Source organism: Pezoporus occidentalis, unplaced genomic scaffold (assembly GCF_034315485.1).
Source record: "Pezoporus occidentalis ecotype Australia unplaced genomic scaffold, CSIRO_AGI_Poc_V1 ctg83, whole genome shotgun sequence".
Classification (NCBI taxonomy): domain Eukaryota; kingdom Metazoa; phylum Chordata; class Aves; order Psittaciformes; family Psittacidae; genus Pezoporus; species Pezoporus occidentalis.
Genome location: NW_026916192.1, coordinates 1,012,808 through 1,036,817, shown reverse-complemented (window position 1 = coordinate 1,036,817; position 24,010 = coordinate 1,012,808). Strand labels below are relative to the sequence as shown.

The window sequence follows — 24,010 nt, the reverse complement described above, 5'->3', positions numbered from 1 at the left end:
AGACAATTTCCATGATAGAGCTCCATTTTATTTCCTAGCAAAACATAACCGTGCCAATACCTCACTGCAGAGTTACAAGTATTTATAACCAACCCACCAATGAAACCAGGTTCAATTAGTTTCTCAGAACAGACCTTCATGGGGACCTTGCAGGAACTTTCTTCGCCAGGGTCCATGCTGGGCAGGCCACACACGCCATGCCCTGGAGCTCAGCCATCCTCTGCTGCCTGTCTGAGATCTTCTTGACACGGCCCATGCAATGCCCTTTGTATTTCCCCATTTCCCACATGATGCTAATATCCCAGGGCTGATACACTCAAGTGCCTACCAATGTAGATGGCCTGAGAGACAGAAGGAGATAAATCCAAACATGTCCTTTGCTAGAGACAGTTTCAAACTCGCCCTTTATATGCTCAGGTCCTTCATTTGGACATGACTGGCTCAGTTCCACAGTGTCCCATGAAACGGATGCCACGTATACAAGCACAGACCTAACCAGAGTATTTTTTAGCATGGACAGCACGGGGAACTATGTAGATATTCACAATCTGGAGCCACAGCATGCTGATGTCCTATGCTTGCTCTACAGGAAAGCAGGTAATAGCTCTGCATCCTGCCTTGCTGTGAGTACTCCTACCTCTGACCCTCTCCCACTTTGGGCTCCCTCTTTTTCTGAGCCTGTGGACAACCAGCCCTTGTGAGCTGAGCTATGGCAGCTGAGACAGAAGAGTCATTTACATCCTCTCTTCTTCCACAGTATCCTCACGGCCTCAATGTGGAGCAGGAAAAAGCTCTGTCACAGAGAGCTGGGCTGTGAGCAGTCAAGTCTCTCCGGGCAGGAATAGCTGCGCTTTCTCATCTCCAGGATAACAGCAGGAATAAAGAGCTGCTGAGAGCACAAACTTCTCTCCTTGGTCAGGAATGAAACCTGGTGGAGTCTGACCCCACGAATCCATCCCTGCCCCTGGGGGTGACTGCCTGCCTGCAGGTAACTCCAAGGAGAAACTACATCAGGTTATGGCCATTGAACCTCTTACACTGGGAGGAGGCTCACTGGAAAAAGACCTTTTCCTTATCGCAGCAACTTGGACAGAGATTACCCAGAGTTAATTCTGAGATGCTTGGAGGCTGGGGTGGAAGCTGAGCACAAGCAATGGGTGATGGGGACCCAACAAACAGCAATCTCAGCCCTGCTGTGACAGGAATTACAAGGCAGCAAGGTCACTAGTGGGGGGAGGAATTCAGCTGAGCAATGTGAAGGGGAAGAGTAGGAGATGATGCTGGCAAGCACAGGGTGAAAACAAACTGGAGAAATCAATAAAGGGAAAGGACAGAGGGGGGCGATGGGACATGGGAAGAAATAAATTAAAGGCTTGCCCAGGTGCTATGATGGCTAGTGAGCAATAAATTAAATAAAAGAGGGCAACAGGGACAAGCAAAGTAGTGTGAAAAATCAATTAAAAGGAAGGTAGGCATAACCAAGGCATAAACCATGGGTGCTGGTGGAAGGACTAGAGGGCTTAGGCAATGGAGAGGCTTTGGAAAGTGTAGTAACAGCCAAGGCAGAGGCTGCAAAGGCTGTGACCATGTGTGAGGGTCAGATAAACAATGCAGGTGCATTTTCAAGACTCTGAGAAGGAGGAACCCATTGAAGAAAAAAGTAAGCACCTGGCAGGAGGCAGCGGTGAGAGGTTACTTGTGCAGAGGTGCTGGTAATACCCAGTTCCACTCCTTGGTTTTGCAGCCAAAATGCAGCAGGGCAGTGAGTCCCCCCATCTGCCTGTACAAGGTCTCCTTCTGCTGACCCCTCTGTCCCCACAGGAGAGGGCAGGTGCTGCCTGCAGGGTGGAGCATTGAAAATGGGTTATTTTAGGTGGGTATCTTAAACATGCCTGCTGAGACACAAGGAAAGGGGTGAGCAGGACTCCTCCTGGCTCTCCAAAATGAAACCACAGATGCCCTGCGGTCATAGAATCATAGAATAGTTTGGGTTGGAAAGGACCTTAAGATCATCCAGTTCCAACCCCCCTGCCACAGACAGGGACACCTCACACTAAACCATCTCACCCAAGGCTTCGTCCAACCTGGCCTTGAACACCGCCAGGGATGGAGCATTCACAGCTTCCCTGGGCAAGCCATTCCAGTGCCTCACCACCCTAACAGGAAAGTTCTTCCTTATATCCAATCTAAACTTCCCCTGTTTAAGTTTTAACCCGTTACCCCTTGTCCTGTCACTACAGTCCCTAATGAAGAGTCCATCCCCAGCATCCCTATAGGCCCCCTGTCTGAAGTTATCCCCTAGCTCCAACATCTCAGCCACTGCAGTTCAGTTCATCCCTGGTGTGGATGAACCCTGTTGTCTTTGTCAGGCTCATGGTACAGGCAGATCTTGGGTGACGGGCACAAGATCCTGGCCTCAGAGGATTTATGTGATTTATGGGGCAAGAGCAGACTTACACCCAAGTTCTGGCTGGGCTCATTTTCCACTGGCGACTTGAATGCTAGGTCTCAGACTGCACAGGGGAGTATCCTGCTTGCCCCACGCATTATCCTGGGGTAAGCCTCCTTACCCTCTTACACTGAAGCTGTTCCACTTTGAACAAGGTAATGACATGCACTGGGAGAACCGGAGATGGAGAAGGGAGTGGATGGAGACAGCTCAACTCTGCAGCCTGGCAAGTCAGGCACCTCACTCGAGCACCAGGGAACCTGGACTTCCCTGAGGTCCTGTTTCTGCCCACCTTTGTGAGACAGGAACGAAGCAGCTCTCTGTTGGCTCCTTGCTCAACCCCTGTCTCAAGGCACCAAAGCTCTTGTGCAGTGGGGACCTTGAGGCTGCTGCTCTGGGCACTGCGCCGCATGGGGTCAGCCCAAGCCCCTGTGGTCCATCGCCTGCTTCCGGGCCTCAGGTGCATCAGGGAGGCAGAAATTAGACATGGGCTGGGGCCTCTGGCTTCAAATGTATGTGTCTTTTCAGCCCAGGATGCTGGTGCACTCACGGGGCTGCCCAAGATCACAGGAGCCTCCTCCAGTCTCCACAGCAGTACGAGCAATGAGTGCTCATTTGTGAGCTGCTACTGCCCATCACTGCGAAGCTGCCTGTGTCCGTATTTCATTAGAGGGCTGTTAATTGTGCTGTAGTGCAGGGGGTGCTTTGCTTTTGGGGGATTTCTCCTGAGGAGCAGGGATGCAATTTTTGTCAGAGCCAAAGAGTGTCTGGGGGCATCTGTGGGGGAAATCATTACATGAATATTTTCAGGCCCTTCAAATCACAGGAGAAAAGAAAGAATTGGACAAGTCTGGATCACACCTCCTTTAAAACAGCATTCTCTGAAATGAACAGGAAGCCTCAGTGCTCAGAGACAGCTAAGAAGATTATAAGCAGAAGGTATCTATGCCAAAGAGAGAAGAAGAAATAATAAAGGCAGTCAAAGCTATGACAAGCAAATGAAAAAAGGTAATAAAGCAGACTTCTTGGATGTGCCAGGAGAGGTATAAGCAAGATCAACACACTGACAACAGCAGCCGAAGTTGGGCAAAGAATAGATTCAGAGCATCACCCCACCCAGCAGACAGCACAGGGACTTCCACTGGTCTCAGTGGCCACCAGTTAGGCACTTCAGTGAATGCTTGTAAGGGAAGCAGGACAAAAAATGAGAGATAATTAACCGCAATAGAGAAAGCTAAATGGGCTTCCTAACCTCCTGCCTCACAAACTTCTCTCTGGGTCTGTTTGAACCCAGCTATAGATAAAAAAGCAATAGGGCATTGTACCCTCTGCATAATCAGAAGCAGGTTAATGTCTCAGAGTGGCTGAGGTAACATAAACAGAGGAGGAAAAGCGTGTATTTCTACTGCTTTTTAACATACCAGAGCAGACACACACAGGTATGAAGGCTCAGCCCCACAAAATACCAGTTTGAGTTCAGCATGGTGTGGAGATGGGTTCTGATCACAGGAGCCTGTGCTGGATCCAGAGCTGAGAATGCTGCTCCCGAGACCCCACTCCACGAGCCACTGCCTGTCCTTGCCTTAAAAGTAATGAACTCAGGCTGCAAACACAGACCCTGGAGCCATCTCCCACCTCTTGTAGCACTCCCGCCAGTTTTGCTACTGAGATGCAGCCGGAGATTTGGTGCACAACCAAAAGCTGCCTTGCTCTTTAACACAAAGGCACGAGGAAGGGAGTGAGAGCTGTGGGGTTATGGCGAGGTGGTGGTTCACCACTCCCCAGCGCATCACTTGCAGCCCATCATTTGGCCACCAACACGCAGTGGGTGCCAGCACACAGCCACTCAGTGCAGCTTGGAACGTGGTGACTTGTTCGGCTGCTTTCAGACAAGACTCCACCAGTGTGCTTGGACTCTGCTACTGATGTTTCTCCCAAACCCATATTACACGATGCTGCATGTCCCTGAAGTCGCATGTGAGGCAGATCTGCTGAGCAGGACAATGTTCTCTTCACAAGTTATTCCTCTGAATATAACCGCATATAAGGCTTTTGCCTGCTAAACCACTAATTCCTGACCCTCCCAACTACGAAGAGGCATTGTATGGTGTTAACAACACACCCTATTCACCCTGTTTCAGAGAGGCCTGAGACTGCCCTGCATGCAGCACCTTTAAAGGAGAAATCTGTTATTCAGGCAGAATCTTCTGCATATTCTGGTTTTGGATGTGTTGGAAGAAATTCAAGTATGACAGATACATCTACCCCATGGCCAAGCACACTGAGGTGGGAAGTGCAGGGACCACTGCCAACAACAACCCTTTTCAGGCTTCCTGACACCATTGCTCCAAGCTATTGTGCCACTGCCTGGGGGAACCCCAGAGACACCCCAGGTTCAGTTTTGTGCTTAAAGCAACCCAGGCATGTGTTCCATCTGCAATCACAGCCTGCAGGAAATGAGATAAGGTGAATGGAGAGGAGGAGATGACCCACAGGAGGTGAGTGGGGTGCAGGTACCATGCCCTGGTTCCCAAACAGCTTGGCAAAACCAAGCTTTTAGGGGAAGATGCAGAGGAATGAAATCAGGTTTGATTATAAGGCTTTCCCCTAGCATACAGAAAAAGAATTGGCAAGAGACCAAGGCTGCCATCGTCCCTATTTGTCCCCATCCTGTGAAGAGCCTACTACCAAGAGCTTGTCCCTATAGTTTGCCTACCAGAAGAAAGCTGGGGACCAAGCTCTAAGGATACCCAGCACATCCCAAGCTCACCTTTACTGACCCATTGACCCTGGGTTTTTTCAGTTGAACCCTCAGAAAGAAAAAAAAAAAGATAGTCTTTTAGAAGAATAAAACCCCCAAGTCCCTACCTCCCACATCACCAACACAGGATACGTGGCATCATCCAGCATAGAATCACAGACTGGTTTTGGTTGGAAATGACCTTAAAGCTCACCCAGTTCCAAGCCCCTGCCACAGGCAGGCAGGGGCACCTTCCACTAGACATCCTCCAGATGATACAGCACACTGGGGAAAGGACCCCAGCACAACCTCTGCAGCCAGCACAAGGGCCCATACATTAGCACTGTGTCTTTCTGTCGCACCGCTGCCAGGGAAAGGTCAGTGCTTCACAGAAGCAGCACGGATGATAATGAAATGCTACAGAAGGGGAATGGTAAAATAGCAACTTTCGAGCTCATTTCCTGAAATCTCCAATTGAAGCCAAGCTAGAAGCAAATCTCAGGCCTGGATTTCTACCGAGGAAGGAATGGGGCCATCTGCCCATTTCTCTTTTCTGCATTTCTTGCTAACCCTTATTTCTCTCCTTTAAAAAAAATATAAACACTCCATGCTCTCATGTCATATTTGATGCATCTGACAAGGTCAGAGCCTTCATACCCCATCAAGCACGCGCCGATACAGCCTTGCAAAGGGAAGTCAAGAAGAGATGTGCAACCAGAGATCTATTTTTGTATTTTCATTTTACAGCATCCCCTTGACTCCTGCTTTTTGACTCACCTTCCGATTCTGGTACTCAGAGATGCAGCCAAAAAGCTGCATCTGGTTAGGAGAGGACAGAATGAACAAGCACCACCAAGATACTCACTTGTCTCCTGTCCCCAGTGCCTGAGCACCTCATGGAGTAATGTTTTCATGGTCATAACATCAGTTCTTGAGCAGAAAGACCATTGCCTTTTGGAGGCCAAGCAGTGAGAAATTCAGGCCCAGCTCCTCAACACTGCCTGGAAATCTTTCATAGAATCATAGAATCATAGAATAGTTAGGGTTGGAAAGGACCTTGAGATCATCCAGTTCCAGCCCCCCTGCCATGGGCAGGGACACCTCACACTAAACCATCTCACCCAAGGCTTCATCCAACCTGGCCTTGAACACTGCCAGGGATGGAACATTCACAACCTCCCTGGGCAAACCATTCCAGTGCCTCACCACCCTTACAGTAAAGAACTTCTTCCTTATATCCAATCTAAACTTCCCCTGTTTAAGTTTTAATCCGTTACCCCTTATCCTATCACTAGAGTCCCTAAGCCAACTGCCCAGAGAACCTGGGAAAACTGTGATGGAGAACTTGACCCCTGAGGCAGACACTTAAACACGTCTCCATCCAGCATTAAATCCTGTCCCCTGGCCATTCTCTCCACAATACACAATTACTGCTCGGGTGGGCAGCAACTGGTTCATGACAGCAGATGCAGAAACCACCTTGTAGGTGATGGGGAAAACAAACCAAAATGGTGAGGACCTGGAGTTTCAGAAAGAGGTGAGAAGAACCCATCCCTAGTCCTTATGGCCATCAGACTGTGCCTCTAAGAAGCATTTAAGGTGTTAATAAATGCAACCCACTGCACTCCAAGCCTGTAAGTACCCCGTGAGTTCACAAACTCACTCCAGCAATGAACGCATATACACGGACAGGAACACAGGTATGACAGACCATGAACACCCAGGGCAGCTCTGAACTTCCCTCTGGAGCAATGCAGAAACTTCTAAGGTTCCATTCTGCAAACATAAAGCTTGAGCACAGGCATTATCCTCAACTACAGCAGAAGAAATGACTCGTATGATCATCTGTCAGCCAGTGCACTGTCTTAATCTGAATTAAAATTCAAGTCTTCAGAAGCTCTGAGAAACCAGTCATTTCCAGAAGCAAATGCAGGAATTAAACCCACAAAAATCCCCCAATCAGATAATTTAAACTGAGATGTCATTTTGATAAGATCAAGTTTTGCAGAAAACTTACTTCTCAGATACAGTATTCAGTATGAATTGCTTGCTCAGCTCTTACAAGAATTAAAAGTTGTGGTTGATCACAGGAAACCAGATCAGACCTAGAAATTAAGTGCTGGCTCAGGAAGGTGTTATTAATCCATGGCTTGCTTTGAGCGGAAGAGTTTTGACTGAATGTATAGGTTTCAGATTAGACATATCCTTGAGTCTTTTGGGCTTGCGAGGTTTTAAATCCCAAACCAGGCACAGGGCAATCCACTGGATCATGTATGCTATGTGAAGGCAGGTCTGATTTTCTGTTCAGCCTTACTGTCCTTAAATAACAGCAAATGCTCTGCTCTTCTCATCTAACAAGGAATGCCTGAGCTACACAACCTTCTGCTTGCAGATGCACAATCCACGACAGGGCTTGGAACTGGATGAGCTTTAAGGTTCGGTCTGTCAGCACTTGGCTCTCACTGGAAAACCTGATCCTTTATTGGAACTGCCGGGTTCCCACTCAAAGCCAGCTAAGCTCAGCTCTGCACAGGCAGAACACACATGGGGGCAAAGGCAGGGGATGGCTCCATCGGAAAGAACTTCAGAGCTGGCTGACACCAGGGTCTGAGCCTGCAGACCACAGACCTGGCGCTTGCAACTGCAATCATCTTCAATCAAAACAACCCCTGACACACTCTGCTTTCAAAACAAACCAGAGTGCCCAGAACATGGGTTTCCTAGTTCAAAATTCACCTGCTTCCCTGCAGATAGCAGTCACGGACCATGGTCTCTGTGGGAGGAGAGTGCTCCTCTCACCTTGTGTTTGCTAGGCAGAGCTCACAGGCGAGCATGAACCTGCTCCAGACAAAACCTGCTCCAGATGAACCAGCCCTGGGAACATCCTCCAGCCAGGCGCTTATAAGTATTGTACATGCAATTAGATTACTTCCAGCAGAGACATGTGGGCAATCCTTCTAGAGAGTCTACTTAGAAAGGATTTTAAACTGGGTCTTTGCATTTATTTACTGTAGATAAAGATCAGTGAGAGTCAGCCACCAAAGACAACTGAATTTTACTGTGTTCTTGCAATTACTTTAATTTCACAAACTCACAGTCAGAAATATCTGGACCTGGTAACAGGGCTCAGAAAGCAAAGTGCGCTGCACCCTGCTCTGAACTACTGGGTATTTCAGCTTCACCTGGTCCTCTACTGTAATCCCTGTGCTGGGAAGGAATGCTGCTGATGAGATATTGCATTCAATAGTCTTCCAAAGAGAAAAGAAATGAAGAACTTGTGCATGCACACATCAGAATCCCCACTGCAGAAATCCTGCCATCTAAGTGCCTACAGAGAAATAAATTCTTTATATTGTAAAAAAGGAAAACAAGCCACAAAGGGCAAAGCCAGCCTGCACCAGCCACACACTACCTGCCCACACTTCTAGAAATGTTATTGCTGTAAAGTAAGCGCTGCAAACAGGAGAGCCAGCAGTCAACAGGAGGCTCCCCCTGCTCCCATGGCTTTGCACACTGCTGCTCCTAAAGGGCTGAGGTTGTTTTCTGATGGTTTGTGACACCTCGGAGCCTCTGGAATGAATTACAACTTTACAGTGAGATACAAGAGTTCTCCTACGGCACGTTCATTTCCTTGACAAAGGGATCCCAGGCACAGAGGGGCTTGTTTAGAGCTGACGATGAACCCTGCGAGGCACCACTCATATCCCGCAGCCTCCTCCACACCGGCTATTGCAGCCCTCACCCAGAGCCCGCACCTACAGCATCGGCTGGGCCTCGATACCTGCACCCTCCTCCTGACCTGCACTGTCTTTTCTAAATTAAGCAGACCTGTTACATCGCTTCCTTCCTTGGCCCACAGGGTGCTCAGAAGGTCACTACCAGATTGTAGCTTAAAGGGCTACTGAGTGCCATCCTAATCCTGGAAGGACAGGAACTGCTGAAGCTGATAAATGACCGGAGCAAGCGATTACAGCCTGGCTCTGTGTGTGATTAGACACTGCAATGGCACACTCCAACACCGTGCCTTTTCTAAGACAGACGATTTCATCCATCCAGTTTTTCTTGAGCAACCTAGGACGCTCCATGTCCTCCTCTCAGTACGAGACACTTCCAACCCTGTACGGGTGGACTCAACCACAGGTATTTCTGCGATCTTCCCCGCATCGCTGCAGTAACGAGCATTTTCATCAGCCTTCCCAGCTCCCCAGAGTTACCCTCAGAGCTCTTTTCCAGCTGCCTCAGTGACAGGTACTTTCACAGCTTTTCCTGCATCCCCCAAGAAATGGGTAGTTTCACAGCCCGCTCTGAACCAGCCCTTCTTCCGTGCACTGCCAATGACTGGAGGGAGAAGTGGAATGTAAAAAGGCAAACAATCAAGCAGCAGCACTCAAGAGTCCAGGAGTCTCATGAAAGTGAAGAGCTCATGCGCTGAAGAAGTTGCTGTAGTTCGCGCCCTGCAGCCTGTGCACACACTTTCCTCCACTTACAGTAAGTACCCTGTACAAAAGAAGGCTCCATAGTGCAAAGCACTGTTAAATATGCCAACAGCCAAACCAAAACTTTTAGAAACAACTGCCAGTGTTCCTCCTTTTTAAATGTTTTGAATATTAACAAAATAAGGTAATTCTTCAATGCTGCTGAATCTCGTGATTTTATTTGCTGAGTTAAATCCTGGTCTATGGAATGAGGGCACAGGAGTTCTCTTATTCATGCGGAAAACGCCTTTTAGTCAGCTCATTTGTTTAACATATCTGAATGTCAGAAGCTTTAAGTCCTACTTTATGTCAAGATACTCTCACCACTACTAAGGGAAGGTATATTATACTAGAAGCAGAAAATGATTTTAGACAAATCATAAGCAGACACAAATTCCCTTTCTCCTTCAACTGCCTGGTTTAGGTTTCAAAAAGTTCAGGTCAATCTTTTCCCCTCTGTTATTTGGAATTTCCTGGATTAGATTTCCAAATAGGGCAAGAAGTGTAAAACTTTTGGATCCTATTTACTGTATGTGCTATCTGCTGGGGTCCACCAAGCAACAGCAGAGCTCATGCCTGTATGACAACAAGTTTTATCTGATCACATTTGGGTTTTCTCACTCCTATGTAATTTCCCAAGGAAAAAATCAACCATGACACCAATTAAAACCCCTGTGTTATACCAGGACTGCAAACCCTGCCCAACTGGAAACTGAGGACTTCTTTGCATCTCTCTGGAGGGGAAGTCCACTGTTGAAAACATCACACTGCTCCATCCTCATGTCATGAGCTGTGCACAGGACAATGACTTGTTCACCCTCTGCGGAAGCAAACTCCAAGTTTTATTCATCTTGAGTCCATTCTCACTGAAACAAAACTCCCCCAGAACCAGACTCCCAGCTCAGGTATTCACCGACTCCATTGCTCAGGAAGCACAGCAAGTTTCTAATAGCCACAGTGATTCCTGGACCAGCATTTCCCATCACTTAGGTCATGCTGTCACTGGACATGATCCCTAAACCCTCTCCCATCCCTCCACAAAACCTTTTCGTTCAAGAGCTACTTTCAGCTCAGACTACCTGTGTGCTTTCTCCAGCCCATCTGCAAGAGAATGCTCACCTACCCTATGCACAGGCAGCACCAGGGTTGTGATCAAACTCAGGGCACCTCCTTCGCCACCACACCAGCTCTGCAAGGTTTGAGTCTGCCCCAAGCACAGTGTCTCCATGCACAGCACTTCTCCCCAATTGCTCCTCGCAATCTCTTGCTCTGGTGTGTGCATCGGGGAAGTCAAGAGCAGAGCCCACCTCTGCATTACCCAGAGCTCACATTCATAGTCGTGTTCACTCACAGCAAACCAAAACTTACAACTTTCAGAAGAAATACAAGCAATAAATCAGAAATGAAAACATGCTGAAACCACCATGCCCCAAACACTCACAATCTGCTCATCAGGGTGTAATTAAAGCAATCCTGTTTCTGTTGCCAATAGCACACAAGGGAATGGCAGATTCTCAGCACATCCATCAACCTCTGACTCCTTGAACGCTTACATCAGGCCAAGACGAGGCCACTTTCAGCACACTCTAAGAGAGAACACCTTCAGCCCAAATACAGCATGAAGGCCACTCCAACTCAGCATCTCAAGCAAGGTGCCCTCGCTGCCCCTAATCTCACCTCCGAGTCGCGCCGCGCACAACAGAACAGCAGGGAATTACAGGGATCTCTCCTGCCGTTCCTCATGTCTAAAGGCACCTCAAGACACAGTTACTCACCGGGACTGGTGTGGGCACTTGGGGTTTGTCAGTCCTTCCCGTCACCGGTCTGGGAGCAGGCGCAGCACCTCTCTGTGGTCTCAGCTTCACCCTGCAAGAATCAGGACACAGAGGTTTTGGTACCAGCGGTGGTAAGCAGATAATCCAGTACTTTCTAACCCTCAGCAGGGAAGGGTGCGCTGCACTGGAAAGACAAGCTGCTGGCTGGTTGTCTGCAAGGATCAGACCCAGGGCTTGCGGAGCTAAGACTCTGAGCTGCTTAGCAAGGAGCTCAACCCAGAGCAGTCACTTGTGTTCACAGGGCTCAGTGCTCGGGATAGCTGCTGAGGAGGTGGTCCGGGTTGGCTTGGTCATGAGAAATCCCACAGGAACGGCTGAACATCGTGTTCATACTCGCAGAGAACAAGGTATCCAGCAGATAGGAGCAGGCAACAATTACTGGTCATGATGGCTGGGATTTGTTCAGGGAAAACGGGGTTTCTTCAAACTGAAAACCCTGAAAACAGGGTTTTCGTCAAGCCACTGTAAACAGAACATTTTTCATTGTTTTGTTGGTTTTTTTTTTTCTGTTTTGAAAGTGAGAATTTTGGTTTGGGTTAAACAAACTCAAATTGAAACATTTTGTTGATGTTATTGAAATGTTCTGCTTTATGTCAGTTTAAGTCCCCAAGCTGCCAGGATACCTCCTGGGACTTCAGTTTAAGGTGCTTTCCCTTCCCTGCCATGGGCTGAGACAGTCCATAGCTGATGGAAACTTGATTCAGGTCTCCATACCCCCCTCCAGCGCCTAAGCCATTAAAAAGATCCAGTGATTTAAATCTATTCCTTAAAATCAGCCTTCTCAGGCTACTGATGTACAACAGAGGCAATAAATCACTGAGATTCCTGCTCTGCTTTCTCCAATCTCCTCAAAACTGAGGATTCCCACCCCTGCCTTCCAAGCAATGTCTCCCGTGTAACCATGGATCTTGCTGAAAGAGCAATACTTTTCCACCCTGTTCTGTGAACAACTCTGGTATACGTGCTGATACATGCCCGATCCCATGGGAAGGGCAGGAGGGGCAGTCATGGCTCCTGCCAGTCATCATAAACATTAGGGTGATGATCGGTTATAGTTTGGCCACCCAGCCTGCCAGGAGACACCTCCTTACTTAGAGGCTCAATTCAGTCTCAGCTATGCCACCGCACTGCAAAAGGTCAAACTGGAATGGAGCTTTTAATTATAACAGAGAAAGCACTAAAGAGAGTGAAATGAAGCACTGGGCTTCAACCAACAGTGAGGTCACGCTATCTAGTGAGCCGAGCAGAGGTGACACACTGGCTTTCACAGCAGAAGCCTCTGCACATTGATGATCCACCCTGCACAGGGGTTCCAAGCCTGCATGAAGAGGTCACCACAGTGACAAAGGCTAAAAGCAGAGGACACTGCCTCATGGCCAACATTTCCATCATCCAAAAACACAACAGAACTTCCCAGTGTTATTTCCCCAATTCCCGCCCATTTAAATGGACCCATCAGTCAAGTTAATTGAGCTTCTCCAGAGATCTAGCAGCATCTCTCAGAAGTTCAACTGAATATCAGAAGTGCTGGAATCAACGACGAGTGCAGCAAGGCCATGCGAATGGGCCTTCATGCAGGAGAGATGCAAAACAAGCACAGAATAAGTGAAACTCAAGATCAAACCAACTCTGAGCAGAGCCCCTTAACATCAGCTTTCAGAGACAGTAAGGGATATGGAAAAGCAAATGGCTCATGGCTTGCTCTAATCATGCCTGCTGGAGGCTCTAAGCCCCCTTATCTTGCTCCTAAAGCCTTCTCCTGATGTTAACAACAACTCAAAAGTGTGCAAAGGGAGGGGAAATATGGGGGGGGGGGGGGGAAAGATGGACATGGTGCATCAGAGAGCATCTGAGTCTTACTCTTAGCTCCACTGCGCACCTCATTGAGACCAAGCGCCAAATTAGTGCATCTCTTTGTGTCCCTTGGGATGTTAAACTAGACCTAGGTGAGATCTACAAAGTTGACTGACAGCCTGAAGTGGAAGCTGTACAGGAGGTGGCATTGAAAAACCTCACCATTAGAAGATCAAGGGAGCTAAAACAGGGAAGTCCACCTCTGCTGCTCTGTAATCCCTCTTTTTCCTTTTGACATGAAAGACCAAACTGTCCTGCCTCATACTCAGTTCCTCTTTATTGTGTGAGTCCTACTGGATTGAGGCAGCAGGAGCAGCAGACTCCAGCCCTTGCAAGGCTGGAGTCAATCACCAGTGTGCACCACGCTGTGATTTTTCTAGAATCACTTCAACCCACAATGCAAAAAGTGAAGGAGGAAGGAGGAAAGTACCCTGCCAAAACACAGCATCTTTCAAACAAAGTAACTGCACTAAAACGTGCTGCTTTATTTGCGCTCTGGGCTCCCAAAGCATTTCCCTTCTCTCCCTGAATGATAACAGGCATAAAAATTAAATATAAATTCTCCAACAAAAAGCACAACACACTGAAGGGTAATAAATCACAGGGGCTGGATGGCATTCAGAGGAAGTTGGGGGAAGGCATAAAGGATGAAATAGTGCAGATACTGACTAAGATAGATCATAGACCCTTAAATACCCAAGACTTGTCCTCAGGGCAGGGGACTGGACACACTGGGCTGAATGTTGATGAAGCAGCAAAGGAAGCTGCCCGGTGAAGCAGTGGGGCTGGAACGTGGTGCTCATGGTCCAGCAGAGCTCAGAGCACAGCAAATGTCACCCCAGCACCGCACTTGCAGCCTCCCCGCCATGCAGAGTTGAAGACCCTGATGAAAACATCTTCTGATTTCCCCAAAGCCACAATTCTGCACCAGTTGCTAACAGCCAAGGGCAGGAGACCTGGAACCAGAAAATCTGTTGTAGGGGTTTCTAACTTATTTTGTATGGAACAAGAGATGCGTCCCTGCTCATCCAAAGGGCCACCAAGGATGTTCCCATGGGACTGGTGCCGCTCGTCTTTCCCCCCAGGGCCACGTACCAAACATGAGCCAGTGCACTAGCACCAGCAGTGGGATCCATCAGGGACTCCAGAAAAGGTAGAGGGACCAGCCCAGTGCTGCCATAGGGATAGACACATTTCCACACTCTCTCATCTGATGGCCTGAGATTCTAACATCAGCATCTCCAGCAACCCAAAACACTCCCCAGGGCACCACACACAATCACAATACTCTGGGAACACCACACATCAGCACTGATTTTCTTCTAAATCACCTTTAATTTAATTCTGTAGGCACCTCCTACTTCATTAAACTTAAAGATCTTGCTCTCCAGGGGTTTCCTCCTCAACTAGGACAGGAAATGAAGAGTCAGAAAATGCAATTTAATTGGGGATAAAGCTTCATCTTTCCGCTGCCTGTCATAATTATGTGTCATTTAAAACCAAGCGTGGAGCAGGTGTGAAACACCACCAGCTCTGTGTGCACGTAGAAAAGGTTGACACCAGCAGAACGTCTCAGGAAGAATCAGATGGTGTAACTTGAAAACTCTCTTTGGTTCCTTCCTTCCTTTGTTCCCTCAAACTTCCCAGGAACAATTCCTTTTGGAATGGGAGAGAAGAAATGGCATCATTCAGCAACGAAACACGTTTGTCAAGTTAACACTGAGAGTTTCAGTCAACCTTCTGCCCAGAGCAGAATCAAGGAAGAGCAAGGAGGGCTGTGTATATGGGTTATGCTGCTTGTTGCAAGGGAAAGGAGGCCTGGAGTTCATCCTTTGAGCTTCTAGGGAGTCCCCATGGGATTTAGGGCTGCTTTCCCAAACCAGCTTCCACCACTGAGGCTTTTCCATCTGAGGAAAGCCAAAATCAGAATCATCACATGTATCCCTCTGTGCTGAGATCTTGTGGGGCATGGGCTTTCCACGAGAGCTTGGAGCTGCTTGTGCCTCAGCCTCTCTTCTACTGAAATCCCCTTCCAAAATCTGCAGGTGGGAATTCCACCGGAGTACTAGGAGAGAACACCATGGAACATGGAGAAACCAAACCATTCCACCTCAAAACAAACACAGAGCAGCTCAGCTCGGAGCGTGAGCGTTCCCAGGCTCCTTTGTCTGCTCGGCTGGTCTGACAGGACTGTGCACTCCTGAAACCCGATGCAGAGCAGAGATGTCTGCGCTTTTGTGCCTTCCTGGCTGTTACCACTAACACTCGGGATTTAAATAGCTCGTATTTTTCTAACAAGTGTCTTTTCCATACTTCCGACCACGGGAGGTAAAACAGGGATGAACTCTGTTTAACTGATGCACTTTAATTTGTTGCCTGTGGTTGTCAAAGCCCTGCACTTACATTCTGATGCAAATTCATGGCCTTTCAGCTTAAGCAATACGTCAGTTTGGCTTTAGTCTTCGAGTCATCCTTTAATGTCATATTTTCTCCCCGGTGAATCAATATTCAGATCCTCTAATTGGAATTTCTTTGCTCATTCAACCTTGGGCTAGGTTTGATTAGCAGCCGAGCGCATCAGACACTCTTACTGGCTGAATCAGAGGAGCCAAACTTGGCACAGTAGCTTTTAGGCAGAGATGGGATCAGGGATGGTCAGTTTTCCTGTTCCACTTCAAGAGGCAAAGATACAGGTCACATTGTTTCTAATTTTAAACCACAACATCTCCATCTTCTGGCTGTAAGTTCTCTCCTGCTGTCAAAAGGTCACCAGGCCAACTGGACAGGTATGTTTCACAGCCCTGCTAATCCAGAGGCACCTTACAGAGCAGACGGAACAGATCAGTGGCCAGCAGCACTGCAGGTTGAGTGAAGCATTGCAGACAGACCTGGCCTTTAAGGTACAACCAGAAAGAAAACAGCTTGAGAGAGCTGGGCTGGTTCAGTTGGAGAAGAGAAGGCTCCTGAAGGGGAGACCTTAGAGCAGCTCCAGTGCCTAAAGGGGCTGCAGGAAACGTGGAGAGGGGCTTTGGACAAGGGCCTGTAGGGACAGGCCAAGGGGAATGGCTTGAACCTGCCAGAGGGGAGACTGAGATGAGCTCTTAGGCAGAAGCTCTTCCCTGTGAGGGTGCTGAGGTGCTGGCACAGGGTGCCCAGAGAAGCTGTGGCTGCCCCATCCCTGGCAGTGTTCAAGGCCAGGTTGGACACAGGGGCTTGGAGCAAGCTGCTCTAGTGGAAGGGGTCCCTGCCTGTGGCAGGGGTTTGCAAGCGGATGAGCTTTAAGGTCCCTTCCAACCCAAACCATTCTGGGATTCTATGACCTGCAGCTATCAATAAAGGATGTGCAGCAAGGTGACGATCCCACACTCAGCTCAGGATCTTCTCCCATCACCTGCTGCCAGTTGTCAGCAGTAAATATTTCTATGGAACTGCAGATGCCCAGCACTCTCCCTGAAACAACTTTCCCACTCCTCCTCACTCAGCTTATTTCGCCATGCGGACTGACTGATGAAATCCACCACTGACGGATGGGTGAATGGACTGCCACTGACCATCCTTTAAATTAAATGGGAACTGCAAACTGGGCCCTGGTCTGCAACATGAACACAGGCATCTCCTGGAGCCCAAGCTGCTTCTCTCTCCATTGCTAGCCCAGCACTGACACTGCCTGTGGCAGGGGACAGAGCAACTCCAGACCCATGCCAACCTCCACATGCCCCCTTGGGAACCTGGGACAACCCCAATGTGGCAACAGAATGAAAAGCATCTCAATATCTCTGGCCAGCCACAGTTCACCATCTGTAAAACACAGAGGGCTCAGCTACCAGGACAAGAGGTGCCTGCTGGCGCACCCAGAGATAGAAAGGAAAAGGAAACCCTAAACTGCCTGTCAAAACTTCAGTAGCAGAGATAAGTGCTTTATACACATTTATCCCCACACCCAATTATCAGCTCAGTTTAGCGTTTGAGTTTACATAGCTCTGGTCCAGCAGACCTGCTGCTGTTCTGCCTCTCTAGCTCTTTTATGTATGCGTGATCCAGTCCCTAAATCATTCTTAATAGCTTCTTTACTCGCGTGCCCTCCCGTCTAATTCCAGCACAAGGCAAGGCAGAGATATGAAAAAGCTGACATTTCTCTTTTGAGTAATTTGCAGTGGATTTCTTGCCTTCTTGATGTAGTCATTTTGTTCCCTGCATTGATGTGACATTAATTATTGTTAAATATTCTTATCTGTTACATTCAGCTCTGTTTAGATAAAGGTCAGTGCATGAACCCCTGACAGTGCTTGCCGCTGCCATGTTCTAAAGCCAATTTGTCATTCTCTCCCTTCAATACCTTCATTGTAGTTTCAGTCCATTTTTTCCCATTAATTCAGGCACAGTAGAGCCATTAAAAAAGTGCAAAATATCTCAGCTGTTCAGACTGGCACTTGGACAGGAAATTATTAGCTTGGGTAGCATCAGTTGCACAGGGAGGTCAGGTAATAGCGCCCCTGCAAATCCAGCAGCAGCCTCTTGTTAAGGATCTGCATGGCTGTCCCTGCAAAATAAATACGTATTTCTGCTTTAATTGAAAACCAGCTAACCTTGTGTAGCCTGCAGTGCCTTCTCTCAGCCTGGCTTGCAGCGGGATAACAACATAAGCCCACATCACCCTCTCTTGGCAGAGGACAAGAAGGGCAAGCTCAAGCCATCGCCACCAAATCTGCAAGATCAGAATGTGATGGCGTGATCCATCTGCTGGGACCTGGGGAGCAGCTGGACCCACATGAGCCCAATTGCACTGAGTGAAACCTATGCCTGCATCTGCTCAGTCTTGCTCTCTATCTCTCTGACTGAATAATCCCTGTGCGTCGCTTCCCACGATGGCACTTGCAGCGTGGGGATGGGCATGCCGGGGCACCCTGGCTGGGACTCATTCCATCACCCTGTACCCTGCTGCTTTGGGACACCTCAATGGGCCAAAACAGCACCTCTGTAATATTGCAGGTACATATTCCGAGCACGGGCACTGCAGGCTAGCAAGCCGACAGAAAGCAGCCTGTCACCTTGAATGGCTCCGTCCCAGTGTACAAGGTGCTCATACAATCTTTCAGGGACACTCATCAGTGTGGCACACACAACAGGCCTCAGGACACTGAGTCTGCACCAGTGGAGGGCAGGGAGCTTACACAATTCCCAGGACATCTTATACCAGCAGCCACTGGGACAAGGAATGGGGCTGGCAGCCCCCAGCGCCTTATAAACCTGTTTTACTGCTCGGTTGAAGCTCGTGTGCTCTTATGCCTCCATCCAGCAAAGTGCTTCAGCGTGTACTTAACTCCAAGCACACAAATAGCCTTAATTCCATCGAGGGAGCCATTCAGCTGCTTAAATTGAAGTCCATGCCTAAGTGAGCACCTGAGTAAGGCCTTCGGTGCAGAAACAGGGAGTAAAGAGGATGGTGAGGAGCTGAGCCTGTAGCCCCACCAAGCTGGTGGTGAGAACTGGGATGGAGATGCTCAGACAGGGCAGGGGGGTCCAAAAGCAGGACTAGGAAAATGCAAGGGCTGAGAGGGTGGATTTTGGTACACGAGTCGAGAAGGATGCAAAGGTGGATTTAGCATGACTGAAACTGACATAAAATAAACATGTGCTCATGCCAGCATTTGCCAAACAGAAGAACATTTGATCATTTATGCAAAGTAACATCTCATTCTGCATTGTGCTAAATCATTTTGGGCTTTTAAGTAAAGGAGAATAAACTCCTAAATTCATCCCCCTCTCAGTAGGATATAAAGAAACACTGCATTTTGCTGAATGGAATCAAGTGCGGGGTTTTTTTTTGTTCCTCCATTTCTCTGTATATGAACGAGATAGAAGGAAAAACCACACTGGGCCCCCTCAGTGCTAGGCTCAAGAAGGAAAGCACGGTTCACACTGGTTCCTGGATGAGCACACACACCATGATTCCTGCTCCATGCAGACCTGCGGATACCCGGACATGTACTACAGGAGACACGTGCAGTGCAGAAGCCCCTGCACTGAACAGTTTCAGTCTGTACCCTACTCTTGGGTCCTTGCCTTGTGACCACAGACCACTGCACTCAAAGGCTCCCCTGCCTTACGTCACTCCATCTCACCTAAGTGCCTTTCTCCCCCTTTCACAAAGACTCTTATTCAGCACAACCACCAATAAGCTCCCAGGCAAGTGGGTATTCACATCTCGGGTCCTCAGCTCAGCTACACTGGTACAAGTGGGAAGAAACTGCACTGCCACCCTCTCCTTTTCTAAATTGGGACACAGAGAAGGGCGAGAGCTGGCTTCACGCGTTCAGGAAGGTATGAGAAAACTCGGGTCCCCTCCGGCTGTGGGGACAGGATGTTCTGCAGCTAAAAATACAGAGACAAGACAAGAAGTCAAGGCTAGCAAGAGGCATTGGTAGGGTGACTGAAGACAGAAACACAGCTTGTTTGTTTATGTAGCCAGTGACTGTCCAACAAGGGAGGCTGAAACCTCCACACATGCTGCCTGCGTGACAGACAGGCTCCTACCAGCTGTAGGAGTCCAATTTCTCAGGCAGACTCGGGGTTCCCTTTCTCTTCCCTCTTTGCAGGCTCACACCTTTCATTCAATTAATTTTAGCTGCCGCACAAAGCAGGGTAATGCAGAGGAACAGAGGGGAACGACAAGAGATGGAAATCACTGCTCTGGTAAAGGCTCTCCCCCTTCCCACCACATTAGGGAGCTTGGGATCCAGGTGTCATCAGGTTTATACTCAGACTGTGCGGAGTTTCTGGGATCCAAGAAGAAAATCTCTCCTAAAGGCTGTATCTTGAGGTGGGTGGGAGATGTACTACACTGGTGCAGGGCTGGGCTGCTCTGTGCAGCCCAAAGTGCTCCCACCGTGCCTTCCTCATGGGTCCTGCCCTCCACCAGATGTGGGCATCTGCTGCAGATGAGGTTTGGTTCTTCATCAGCCCAAAGGGCCAGAGCTCCAGGGACAAGGTCCATTGCTAAAAGCAGCAGGATACAACTTCATGGTGGCATGGCTGGCAGGTGGCAGCCCTAAAGAACAGCCCACTCTGGAATAGCCATGTCCTATGGCTACTGCTCAACCAGCCCGTGGATGGCCACAGTTGATAAGACACAAGCATCAACCACACAGGAACGAAGCATCCCTCAAAACCGGAGCAAGAGGAGCAGCCAAGCCACGTGGATTCCCTGCCATGAGAATTTTGGCTGCACCACAAATCCTTCACTACAAAAGGCAGAAAGACTCAAATATGCCTGAAGGAGTATTTTGCTGCATTTGGGACAGCATCTCTCAAGTACTGACTTCCCTGCAATACCTGCTGCATATGTAACTGTATACCAGTATCCCAGTGCATACCAGGCCTGACACTGAAGCTTACCTAGGGTGGAAGCTGTGGTCTGTAAAGCTTTCTTCTGTTTTTCCCACCAATTTCCAAGTTTGAGAAAAATGCTGCAAAAGGCCATGATAAGATTAAGGTTTTCTCAGCCTGATTTTGCTCCTGTCTTGCTGTTAGAGGAGTCTAGGTAATCACAAGGAAAGCCAAAGAACAGATGAGACCCAGGGGGTTGCTGCTTGGCAGAGTCCTCTCCTCCAATAACACCTGCAAAGTTTCATTTACCAAGGTTAAACAGTGCTGTGCCAGAGCCAGCGGGTGTTGGGAAGCAGCAGCTGGGGCTGCAGGGAAGATGAGGCATCCTGCTCACTGTCAGCATCATTTAGAACAGCAAACTCTGAGCTAAGAGGACTCGAGAAGCTTTCAGAAGTCTGGCCATGAGCAGCAAAGGGTCCTGCTGAATTAGCTGCATGGAGCAGTGCACCAACAGCCAGGGAATGGGCAGGGTGTAATTTATTACCCATGACAGACATGAAGGATTTAACAACGGCCAGGCATAAGTGATGCAAAGGACTGGAGACCCTCTGCTCATGGCTGAACCCTCGGACACATTTCTGTAATGAGACGTGTCCTTCCCACAAGCTTTGAGGCCAGCAGGAAAGAAATTAGTGAAGCATCATCTCTATGGCCTGAGAAGACTTCAGGTCAACCCTTTCTTGTGGGCCACCTCCATAGGAAACCCAGGCACAGCCTTCGTACCGCCACAGTGAAGCATCCTCTCCAGAATGCTTGGGTGTTACAGCACATGGGGGGCAGGTCCTGCTGGGGGGATGCTTGGCTGGGGTGCAAGGTATGCAAGAGTTGGGGGCCACAAGAGCTGTGGACCAAAAGGTCACACCATGTGTTGGTGCCAGTGTGCCAGCGTGCCAGCTCCCAGGGCTGGGACCCATCCCTCTCCGAAGCAAGCGGCATGGCATGACACAAGCCTGTAAGCTCAAGCATCAGATTTTTGGCAGGGAGAGCATCTCCTCTGTCCCCTAAGTCACAGCTGGATGTGCCATTTGTAGCAAACCCTCCTTGTATGCTGTGTATCACCTCCCACCAAAATCCCAATGGGCTTTTGAATCCAGAGACTGCCAGACCTCCCTTCCCTTCCCACTTGAGCTGTGTGGCTGCAATCAGCACACATCCACATCCCAAGTCAAACACATACCCCCAGTTCAACTCAGGTCAGGATACAGTGATCCATATCACATTTTAATTCAGGTTCCAGAACTAACGCTTGTCACGAGTGCTTCTGTGACAAATATTTGATGTCTCATCCCAAAAATACTTCTAATTGCAATGCCTCAGAGGGCTTTTCCAAGAGAACTGCAGAAACACAGGGCTGGGATGCAGCAAGCTCAGGGCTGTGCAACACCACTAGAGCAAGTGGTCCAGAGGTCCACCAAATAACTGCAGGTACATCAGAAACAAACCCCTGCAACACACATACCATGTATTTAAGTAAAGAAACAAGAAGGGGGTTTCCTTTCCTGCTTGCAAGTTAAAATGGTTGCAGCCATAAGAGTTCAGCTCCCCTCAGCCGACGTAAATGAGCAAAATGCTGACACCAAGACGCAGACATAAAAACCACCATGGGAGCACCACAAGGAGCCTCTGAAACCTGCTATATGCCAGGCTAAGCTTTCCATACAAGGCTCTTCAATTCAATTTGCCTTACTTCATTAACCTCAATGGATTTACACCCGAGACCATCACTGAAAAAATCAATTATCTATCTATTTAACCTCACTGCCCTGATATTATTCCCTCTGTCCCATATTTAGCTCTCCTCTGACATCTGAATTCTTGCAGATCTGATAAATTTGGGTACAGTCTCCATGCTGCAAGACAAAATTCCTCCTGCATTCAGCAAGGCAAGGAAAGGATAAAGCCATTTTCTACAAGAGTGATTTCAGCAATAAGGTACCGCACCAAGTACCAGGCTTGGGGCTGCCGGCTCTAGTGGAAGGTGTCCCTGCCTGTGGCAGGGGCTTGGAACTGGATGAGCTTGAAGGTCCCTTCCAACCCAAACCATTCTGGGATTCTATGAAAAATATGACTAGACAATCCCAGATCTCTAAGTGCAGCCGTTCCCTCCATAACTTGTACTCGACTGCATGGATTAAGGTCTGTGCCTTGCTCTAACCAGTTCTTCCTCATCGGAATGCTGCTGGATCTCCTGTAACAGCAGGCACTGCATTAGAGCTGAAAGGAAGAATCAATAGACCAGAGCATCAGTTAGCAGAGGCCTGACAAGCCGCCTGGCACCCAGACAGTGCAGCTGGTGCTGGTTTTCTGCTCACTGCAGTGGTTCTATGCTTTTACCTCACTGCTGATGGCAAAGACCTTGCAGGAAAAGCGGGTCTGAGAAGTTTTACACAACAGGGTTTCATGAGATCAGTGCCATCCTCTCCTGACTTTGGTGCACTGAAAGCCACAGGAGGAAAGATCTTCAGTGTGAGATAAATAATTGCGTGGGCTGCTTTGGTCTTTGAGAACAGACCAGATCAGTTAGAGCTGACGTGAAAATGAAGCAAAGGCACCTCTGCTGCCCTACCACCACTGAGCTTCAGACACGAAATCCACTAAAACCCAGCTCAGTGGCCACCTGAAAGCTTGGTCCAGGGGCAAGACCATAGTTCCCCAAAGCCTTGGCCAGCTGGGAGAGTCCTTTCTCATCCCCATCTCACACAGACACCTCTTAAGAGCCCCTTTACAAGGGAGCCAGCATTCCTAACACAGCTACACGAGACTCAGCGTGGCTGTGCAGACCTCCCTGGGGTGCCCACGCGAGCTGGTGCTTGCACAGCTCCCAACCAGGGAGGCAGATATTAATTCTGTACTAAATTAGGTGGGTTGTTGTACACAAGCAATTTCTTTTTTTTTGTTTTTTAATGAAATGGGTGTATCATTATGATTAGGCACAGTCGTTACATTCAGCCTTTAATTAGATTTGTGTAATTAGAAAGTCACTGAGTTATTTCACACAGTGGAACAAATATTGCTTGGATGGGATTATAGAAGACATCGACACAGATTTCTCCGTAGCTTCCAGAGCTGTCTGATAATCCGAAACAAATGACATCTTCGATTTCGAGACCTTCTCAAGGTGTGCAGAATGCTTAACTTCTGGCAGGCTTTTCGTGGCTAAGAGGCAGAAATCAGGCAACAGCAAATGGAAAACGTCATAACCAGTTCCTACTGGCATGTCTTGCTGAGATGATGATGCCCAACTAGGGTAACTGGGAGGTTGATGCGGCAG

The 24,010-nt window shown here is 48.6% G+C and overlaps 1 protein-coding gene across 3 annotated transcripts in view; it reads right to left on the bottom strand.

Moving 5' to 3' along the window:
* The window catches only part of RALY (RALY heterogeneous nuclear ribonucleoprotein), a 118,301-nt gene that overhangs the window by 65,608 nt on the left and 28,683 nt on the right, over positions 1–24,010 (bottom strand). For all 3 annotated transcript variants that reach the window (XM_062604141.1, XM_062604142.1, XM_062604140.1), the window contains exon 2: positions 11,440–11,530. The gene's annotated coding sequence lies outside the window, so the exon portion shown is untranslated. The remainder of the gene's footprint in view (positions 1–11,439; positions 11,531–24,010) is intronic.